The following is a 10,387-nucleotide window of genomic DNA, read 5'->3' on the forward strand; positions in this document are numbered from 1 at the left end:
ACAAATTTCTAGGATGAAAAAGAAAGGTCGGCCTCAAAATATATATTTATTATTACAAATACAAAGTTAGTCACAGTGTTGGTTTCAACAAGTTCAAATCATTGGCTTTAGATCTCTTGGAGGCAATTTGAATAGCCACTAGTGAAAAAAGCAAGACGTTTTCATATATCTAATCTCACAAATACATACCGAATCACAATTTGTTGGTTCAACCAAGTACAAACCATTGACTTTGGGAATGTTGGAGGTAATTTGGATTGTCATAAGTTGAAATACTAGGTGTTTTCATGTACATAATTTTACAAATACAAGGTCAATCACAATGTGTTGGTTCCAACAAGTTCAAACCATTGACTTTGGGTGTCTTGGAGGCAATTTGGATCGCCATTTGTGCAAATACAGGAGTTGGCACAATTTTTGAAAGAGTTGGAGCTTTCAATTTGCAAACAAAAGACTCTTTCCCATCTTGAGTGGAAGTGGCCAAATGAAGCTTAGAATTCGAAATGGCACTCCAAACACTTTGTTGGCCCAAACAATCAGTTGAAAGAGATTGCCTCAAGGCCTTCCCGCTAGCCTTCAAGCACAAACCAGTGTCTGACATCCTAATTGGATGCATCGTTGTCATGACTCCATCGAGTTGAGGCAGAGCAATCAGTGAGGAAAATTTTCTTTGTTGTCTCTAGAGACTTGGATACATTGGCCCCACTTTGTGGATGATATATAACATATGAGAATGATGCATTGGAATTTGATCTGTGTACCATTAAAAATGTTACAAATTGTTAATTAACTAGTTTTACAAAACTTTTTTTGAATTATTGGACATTTATTTTACAAATTGGAGTAAGTTTGCTAGTTATAGATTCTTTCATGTACTCATAACATTAATATAATTCTTGTAATAGGTCTGCAATAGTTGAAACTTCTTTACAAAGTTGGGATTCTTAATTGAGTCCAACTGGAGTCGAGTACTCCAAAAAGCTCTGCAGGCTCTGCTTGACCTTCACTATAATAATAGCTTCCTTGCAAGTCCACATATGCCCAATCCAAATCTTTTTTGTGCAAGATGGGCTTGTGAAGCAACTCATGAATCGATTTTCTGCATCATTAACCTCTCTTTTGATTCATACCATATTCAATAACAAATAAAGGAAATGGATTTGATCCTTCCATTACAAACCCAGCATGGTCTATAAATCCATTCACAATATTTTGCACAGATCTTGTTCAATGGTTGTTGTACAAACTTGCTCTCAGAATCTCCACTAAAAGAATACAAATGTTACCTCGAAAAACTAACTTATTGTCTAAGGTGTTTACGTCAAAGGCTTTTCCTTTAAGCATCGGAGATCATTGTCATATTAAGCCTGAAAACAATCACTAAAAACTTCTGGATTTATTTTTATGAATCGTGGTTACTCCTTGACTTACATAGTTGTTCCAATCATTTGCATTTTCCATAAAGCCTCGTATCTCATTTCGTAATCAATTCCTATTAACCTAAACAACAATCAAAAAGACTTTATATGTTAATGAAATTTATAAAGTTTTTAAAAGGTCGAAGTTAGTTTTCTAAAGAATTTAGAAAAATCTCTTGATGATTTACATACCGTTGATTTGTTGCGAAAAGCGTTGGCAACTAAGCTAAGACCTTGTAGCCATTCTTGAGGGTCAAAATTGCGGTTTCCGAAAAAACCATTGCCATCATCAAGAGAGCAACACCCATCTTGGTTGGCTGATGTGATTGTCAACGATCACCATCAGACCACTCGCCCCAACACATCAACAACAAGCTTCATAAAGCTTCAGCAATAGTCTTGTTCAACACAAAAGGATTAATATTGAGCCAATTCAACTTTTGCTTGTTTTAAATCAAAGAAGATCAAAGTTTTCTTCAACCGTCCTATTCGCATAGCGAGTAAACATATGGGTTGCATATGTGAGTTCGTACACAATTAAATCTTAACTTGATTGCCTCATCTGCTAGTTCTTTTAATGGTCTATGGTTGAGGCTTCTGCCAACATGGTCTGTGTGTGCGAGCCAATTCCACACACACAAGTTTCACTCGACGACCTGTTTTGTGAATCAATTGATCCATCTCTTCCTCGTGTTGACAATTGAAACGGATAAACTGAAAGGGATGAAAAACACAAAAGCTAAGGCTAGAAAGATAATGATTTGAAATGTCTTCCCATTTTTCTTTATCTCTTTTGTCAATAAAATCTTTTTTTTGGATTTGTGGTGAGAAGCAAAGCCTGAGCATTGCTTATATACACTTTTATGTTGGTTGAAATTTGTTAAAAGTTTGTTTTGATGTATACAACTTGTCGTACTTTTTCTATATTGAGAAGCTTAATTTAGTTCATAAAATGTATTTTGTTGAAATCGATAAATGTTGCTAACAAATTAATGCTAGCTAAGTCTCAGAGAAACTTCCACAACAAAGTCAATACTTTGATTATAACAAAGTTTTCAGTTTCAATATAAGGACAGTTGCAAATATAGACATTAGAACCCAAATCTTTAGCAGATATAATATAATGTAAAAAAAATTACAAATACGATCAAATTTAAATAGTTTATCAGTAATAGACCATATTATTTGTAGGAGTCTATCACGGTCTTATTCTTTAACAATTCAAGTTTTAGTTTTTTTTTTTTTTTTCAATCTTTTTCTTCTTTTAATTTTCTAATCTATCAATTGTTTTAGTATATAAACGATATATCAAAATTGTAGACTATGTTAGCAATCTATCAAACATAATCAACAAACATATTAAATTTTGGACAAGTATAATTCATATATAATATAATAAAATTATCAAAACATATTAAATTTAGACAAGTATAATCATTTATTATATCAGATTATTAAAATTATCAAACATATTAAATCTTTAGTCCAAATTACATACTATTAAATATTTCAATGAGGGAGGAATACTTAAATATTTGTAGTATATATAATGATATATCAATTATTAAGACGTGAGTGTATTACTCACTAATAAGCAAAATACTTTGAAATATACATGGGTATGTAAAAAAAATATATCTAACATCAATAAATCATTTAAATATATCAGCAATATATCTAACGATACATCAATATTCAATCAACACTTATTTTGAAGTAAATTACGTGTTTCGTATATATAACCATGGATATTCGAGTATATCAACTATATGTTATCAAATATAAGACATAAGTGATATCAGATACCAATCATTAAAATTACTTGAAATAAGGCATGATTGTCATTGGCAGTCTAATAACAATAAACATTTGAAGTGCATTAGCGATGATTTGACAACAATAAAACATTCAATTAGTAAACTTATTTTTAAAGGAAAAACATGTGTATACCCATTTAGAACCATGAATTATAAGTGTATCAATAATAATATCATATACAAGACATCAATCGATAAAATATTATAGGGTAAGATATGATGTATTAATCAATATATCTAAACATTTAGTCTGTTGGATTGGTATGGCAACCCTAGGAAGAGAGGTGGAATAGGGTTTTAATAAATTTTTTTGAAAAATATGCTTAATTTAAACTAATTAATAATTTTCTACATAAAATTAACAAAAATCCTAATTGATGCTAAATAGCCAAGATTGATTAAAATTATTAACAATATACTTAACCAATCTCAACTAAACAAAAGGCCATACAATTAAATTAAATGAAAAAATAATTAGAAAAGCTTTAGATAAGAAGACATCGTAAATTTGATAGTAGTTCGGTCAAACTCAATCTACATCAACTTTTCCAAGCACCTCTTGGGATTTCGATTAAAAATCTCTTTTGACTCTTTCCACGATGAAAGAGGAATTGCTACCTTGCTTCTTTTTTTCAGATTTAAGAGCAAACCCGATTCTTTCCACAAGTTAGGATCCAACCGTTATTATATTCATTGAAGCTTTGAAACACTTAATAAAACTCTCTGAAAATAGTGAGCTTACATAAAAGTTTGAGTTCACAATATTTAAATCCTCACAATATAATAAAAAAATTTCTCAAGAGCAAGATGAAAAATAAAAAAAAATTGAGAGCTTTGAGAGAGATCAACAATATTGGCTTTTTTGCAAATTTTTTAGGATTGTTAAAGTGTAAAAAAGTTGGAAAAATTTAGAGATTTGAGAAGTTTTAAAAAGAGAGTGGAAGTGAGGTAAAAATCATATTTTTGATTTGAATCATTGGATTGATAAAAAAAGGTGGAGATTAAAGTGGAAAAATAATAAAAATAAAGAAATATATTGTAACGACCCGACCCCCTAGGACCTTAAGTTAGGACGTTACTAAATATATTGCATGCATGGAACTTGAAACGACAATCTGTTATGGTGAAAATGAATGTTAATTAAATAAGATAAGTTCAAAAGTTTTTCATTAATTCAAATATTAAAAACAATAGCAGTAGTACTCATAAATCATAAATGATAATAAATAAGTTCTGAAAACGATTCTTAATAGTAAGTTTTAAATATCAAAACTGAAAGTTAGGAAAACATGAAAAGAAAGCTAAATCTCATGAGCGAAAGCATAAAACTAGTCCTAGTGGCTCGGTCACGAATTCCACTTGTCCATCGCCAGTGCATCTCTACCTTACCATGAAAAACAACATAAAAAAAGAATGAGTATAAAATACTCAGTTAAGTAACCTCACTACTGGGGTCAGGTTAGGCATTTAATGCCCTCTAGATGCCTACCTCTGGTGGAACATATTAAACCGTCTAGTCCTTCAGGGGATATATACATTCATGAAAAAAAACTGAGTTCTATCCTACTGTAGCTAAATATTGCCCACTACCTCTGCGTGAATCCGAAGGAAACACAATCTGGTGAATCTCGAAGGAAACACAATTTGGTGAATCTTGAAGGAAACACAAACTGGTGAATCCTGAGGGAAACACAAACCTAGTGGGCATTCTAACTAATAAGTAAAATCACTAGCATAGGCTTGACACCATAATTATCACAATAACTCTATAACATAAATATGTTCAACACCATGGCTCTATAATAAATACACATGGCCTCAATATCCACAGATCACATACAACCTCATGGAATCAAAATATCATTTCATACTAGCATTCAGGTATCCATGTGCACAAATACATCTTTCATATCCTCAAGCAAAAATGTACAGTGGTTATACTAAACTATCAGATCATCATGCCTGTCATTTCTACCGTAACATATACTAATTATCAGTTCATCATGCTGTCATTCTACCGTAACATACATCCATCATGCTAGCATACATCCGATGACTGGCCCGAGTCGATACTCCCATAGGATAAAAATAGACCACTATACATAACGGAAAAATCCAAAGTAGCAGCCCTACAACAAAAACAACTCTCAAATTTCAATTGAAGCCACAATTGTAAGACTTCAGGTCCAAATCCAAACTATCAAGAACTTACTCAAAGAATGAAAAATCACTTCCACCTTCCTCGACGGTCCTTCCTTTGACTTCCAAACTCCTTGACGACTTTAGCTTGAAACAAAATCCAGCAAGGCGATGTTATAACACTGAAACATAATATTAAATGGCCAAGAGAACGAAACGAATGGACATAAACCTTTACCCAACAACAGATCTGACGAAGACCAAAGATAGGACCCGACGCAGGCAGGGTCGGTGACGACAATCGACGGAGAAAGTGGCTGGCGGTGTCGGACGCGGACTTGAAGCAGTTCTCACGTCATGGTCGCACTACGCAAATGACAAAGGAGACGGATCGGGAAGAGCGACGCGCAAAGGAGCTCGCTGGAACGAGCGTGGAGAGTTGGGCAAGCTGTCTAGGCGGATGCAGCGGACGAGAAGCCTTCAAAATCTGGGCTCTCGGCCAGAACATAGCAGACAAGGCGTTCTCTCTGACCTACTGGCGCGTTGAGGGGGCTATCGAATCGCCGACTGCTCGTCCGACGTCGGGTTCGACAAAAACTGCACTTGCATCGACATGACTAGGTTTTCTCGGGGGAGGGGGTGGGCTGCGGTATTTGAAGAAAAAGGGTTTAAGTTTTGTTTTTATATAAAAAAAATAAAAAAATAATAATAAAACTAAAAAACTAATAAGGAAATAAAATAAACTTTATTTTATTCCTTTCCTTATTCCACTTTATACTATTAAATTCCTTTCCTTCCCAAAATGAAATTACTTCCTGTCATTAATTTCTAAATTGAATAAATTCAATGCCAAAAATTAAATTCCCACAACTACACTTGACTTCCAAAATTCAAAAAATTCCCTCAATAATAAAAAGGAATTACTTAAATTACATAAAAAAAATAAAAAAATATTTGGGGTGTTACATTCTTTCCTCCTCAAAGAACTTTTGTACTCGAAAGTTCATTCCTGAAAAAGTTTTGGGTATTGGGCCTTCATCTCGTCCTCCCGCTCCCAGGTAGCCTGATGCATTATTTTATGCGATGAAATACTGGAAAGGACTGCGTTGGTGGAAAATGCGTCGTGCAAACAAATTTTCTCAACAGGATCCAAGTATAAATCCTACTGAGTTTCCTGGTAAGTCCAGGGTCGAACTTAGGGACTAAGGAAAACAATATGCGGTAGTAATTTTTAGATCAATTTGTGGTAACAAATAAATTTATGGTTTGGTTGGTTTGTTGTTTGAAGTATAAAAAGTATGCGGCGGATTTGAGAAAAGATTGATTATGCGACAGATACACTGAGTATTCAGAGGAACGAGTTGAGAAGGTCTTTAGTTAGCGTTTCTCGAGGATGCATTCAAACTATGCGATCATGCTATATTCATGCGATAGCAAATCATTTCCCAATGCAAATGTGGTAGCTGCTAATTCTAGGACACATGCGATGAATGCGATAGTGTCTATAGAGCTTATTCCTAAGTCTCTACTTCTTGCCTATGTGATAATGCAAGATGCACACAAGGACAAGATGACCGCATACAATCATAACCTATCTCTAGGATGCATGTGATGCGTTAATAGCAAACAACAGTTATTCCTAAGCTTCTATCTCTTGATTATGCGTTTCTAATCTGACTCTCCCGAGCCTAGATTCTAACCTAACTTTTTCATGCCTAAATTCTATCCTTAGACTACCCTCCCGAGTATCTCTAATGGACGAATGACGCATACATAATACAAGATAACCGCATAGAATGAAGATCCCCAGTTATGCTAGCTAAGTGCTTCTCAACCCATTCGACAGATTTAGCTATTTGTGTGTAATAACCAGAGAGTGAACAGATATAAAGATGTAAATTCCATTTCTATAAATCAGTTCAGAGGACAAAATGACAATGGAAGATAAGGATAGAGAGCCTGGTAGAAATTCCTTGCTTTCTAAAGCTTTTACACTGTTAACTGTATTCTGCTCAAAAGATGTTCCTGCTTCCGTAGAAGGTTGCCCTCTCTCTGATCTCGATGCTTCCGGCACTCTTTCAAGTTCACCAAAATGATCCCTCAGTAAAATCTCACTTCTCTCGCTTCTGCTTTCTAGGTAAAAGAAAAACTATGAACATGCTACTTCTATCTATATGGAAAATTATCTAACTATTGAACTCCTTCACTGAAGGTAGCCCTTGGTATTTATAGAGTTTCGGGGTGAAAGGCTTCTCCACTCTTATGATTAAACTGATGGGATGACATTAGTTCTCTTAATGCGCTCGACTGTTGATTTCTTTGGATCGCATTTTCCGCCTTGCATCAATGTATTTTCTGCACAAAAATACACAAGTTAGCTCTTTTAATGCGATGGACGCATGCGACCGCAATATTGTGAATTTAATGCTTTTGGACGCAATATTGTATATTTTTATCAACATAAACCTGCATTGTTTTATAACTTTATGCTGTAATAACGTGCATTTCTGCCCATTATCACACCCCTAAATGTAAAAAATGCTTGTCCTCAAGCATAAGCTACAGATTTCTTTTAGAAAGTCGACCGCCTTCTCTTTTCTAGATTTCTCAAGGATGCCTTATTCAAATCCTATACACCAAAATTCCATTAATTCTTATCCAAGTCTCTTCTTAAAATATTTCTAAAATTTAGGGACCACAAGAAAACAATTTACTAGATTCCAGGGCATCGCGTGATTTATTTCAAAAAACTTTTTCACTGGGGTGTTTTCAAATGATTTTTATCCTTGCGTATTTTAGACTTAAATATATATATATATCTTCATTTTTTTCTATGATCTTGTGCTGATCCAAGTGCTTAGTCTTCATTTTGGCTTGCCCCCACGTGTGTCATGCAGACACCCAACTACAAGCAAGGCGCTCTTTCTCAGTCTAAACTCATGCCCATTTGGCAGCGGAGTTGCGATCATTTTATTTATGTGTTGATCACGATTCCTACCTTCATTTTGGCTTGCCCTTACGTATGTCATGCGGACATCCAACTACGAGTAGGATCCAATCGCAATGTTGTTATTATTATTATTATTTTCTTTTTTTTTGTTTAAAGAAAAAATAGCAAGGTCGAAAATTGAATACCGCACCCCTAAATTTAAAATGCGGCAATGTCCTCATTGCTAAAAGATTGAAAGAAGTCATGCAATGCTCTTAAGAAGTTTCGTAAAGGGCCAGTTTGAAAGAGAACTAGCAGACCACTATCTTCTAGAAATATTTCATGAGGTGGCTGTCCTAAAATTAAGATGACTCTAGTGTATAGAAAGAAATAGAAGCATGTTTTTCATCATTGAAATCATAATTGGCAAAAAGAAATCATGCGGTGACTTACTTAAGTAATCAATGTTAAATGCTTGCGCCAACCAAAGAGGATGTGGTGATAAAATTTTTCAAAATTAAAATGCGATGTGATAGTGCAAAATTTTAAATAAAGTCAAGGAAAAATACAACCCCCGAATTTGCGCTGTCGCCCGCATCATTTGTTGACGCATCCTGCCTTGTGGCGATCTACTTTCTTTGGATTGTGGTGACGAAATAAAGTAGTTGCATCTTCGTGTAGTGCCTCCTCAATCGTTTACCTCGATCGTTTGTAAAGAAAAACATTGAGAGGGTCAAATATAAAAAAAAACGAAGTTAACAAAATTTTTCTCTCTTTTTTTTTCAAAATAAAGATGAAGACAGAAATAACATTATAATAGTGAGAGTTCATGAATCATAAGTTAGAAAAGGATATTCCAAAAGACTTGCACCCCAGATGAATTTCTGTCGCATGCCAGTGTAAGGGCCACTCGATTTTCCTTCATTCTGGATTTCTCAAGTCTACAGAGGTCTTTTCCTTGTGAAAATCACCCCGCAATATGCCTTGACTCTTTGCCCGTTAACCTTGAATGTACGAGTCCCTTCCTCATTAATTAGCTCAACCGCACCACATGAGAATATTTCTTTAATTGTAAAGGGTCCGGACCAGTGCGACTTTAATTTGCCGGGAAAGAGCCGTAGCTGTGAATTGAAAACTAAGACCGTTTGTCCGACGTGGAGATTTTTGCCGCATAGTCGGTTGTCATGCCAACGTTTTGCTCGTTCTTTGTAAATTTTGGCATTTTCATAAGCTTGCGTTCTCCACTCATCAAGCTCGACCAATTGGAGTTTTCTTGCTTCCCCTGTTGCTTTTAAGTCGAAGTTAAGCTTCTTCACCGCCCATAGCGCTTTGTGCTCCAGCTTCAATGGTAAATGACATGCTTTACCAAACACCAACGCATACAGAGACATGCCTATCGGTGGCCACTTTATGGAGGATATTATATTTGAACAGTAGATTTTTGACGATGTAATTGACAAAGTGGGAGCCTTCGTCACTTATTATGGCACGTGGGGTGCCAAAATGAGTAAAAATATTTTTCTTCAGGAATTTGGAGACTACTACCGCATTGATTGCGACGCATGCTACCACTTCTACCCACTTGGAAACGTAGTCGACGGCTAACAGAATATACTTGTGACCATTCGAAAGTGGGAATGGTCCCATGAAATCAATGCCCCAGACGTCGAATAACTTAAGTTCTAAAATGATGTTCATGGGCATCACATGTTTCCATGAAATATTACACGTGCGCTGGCACTGGTCACACTTCATCGCGTAGTCTCTTGCATCCTTGAATAGTGTTGGCCAATAGTACCCACTTTGTAATACTTTTGCTACTATGTGCTGTTCTCTAAAGTGCCCGCCATATGGTGAATCATGACATTACGATAATATGCGTTGGTGAATAGCATCCGGTACACACAGTCGCAGAATCTGGTCTGACCCCTTCTTATACAGATTTGGCTCATCCCAAAAATATGATCTGTATTCATGCCTGAGCCACCTCTTTTGGTGATCGGTATAATCTTCAGGAAATTGCTCACAAACCAGATAATTTACCACGTCTGCGTACCATGGCAATTCTTCAATATGAAATAGCT

At 35.2% G+C, this 10,387-nt stretch overlaps 1 pseudogene; it reads right to left on the bottom strand.

Annotated features, from left to right (window-relative positions):
- Window positions 1-317: 317 nt before the first annotated feature.
- LOC120080950 overlaps window positions 318-10,387 on the bottom strand; it is a 12,453-nt pseudogene continuing 2,383 nt past the window's right edge.

The sequence above is a fragment of the Benincasa hispida genome, chromosome 7 (genome assembly GCF_009727055.1).
Source record: "Benincasa hispida cultivar B227 chromosome 7, ASM972705v1, whole genome shotgun sequence".
Classification (NCBI taxonomy): domain Eukaryota; kingdom Viridiplantae; phylum Streptophyta; class Magnoliopsida; order Cucurbitales; family Cucurbitaceae; genus Benincasa; species Benincasa hispida.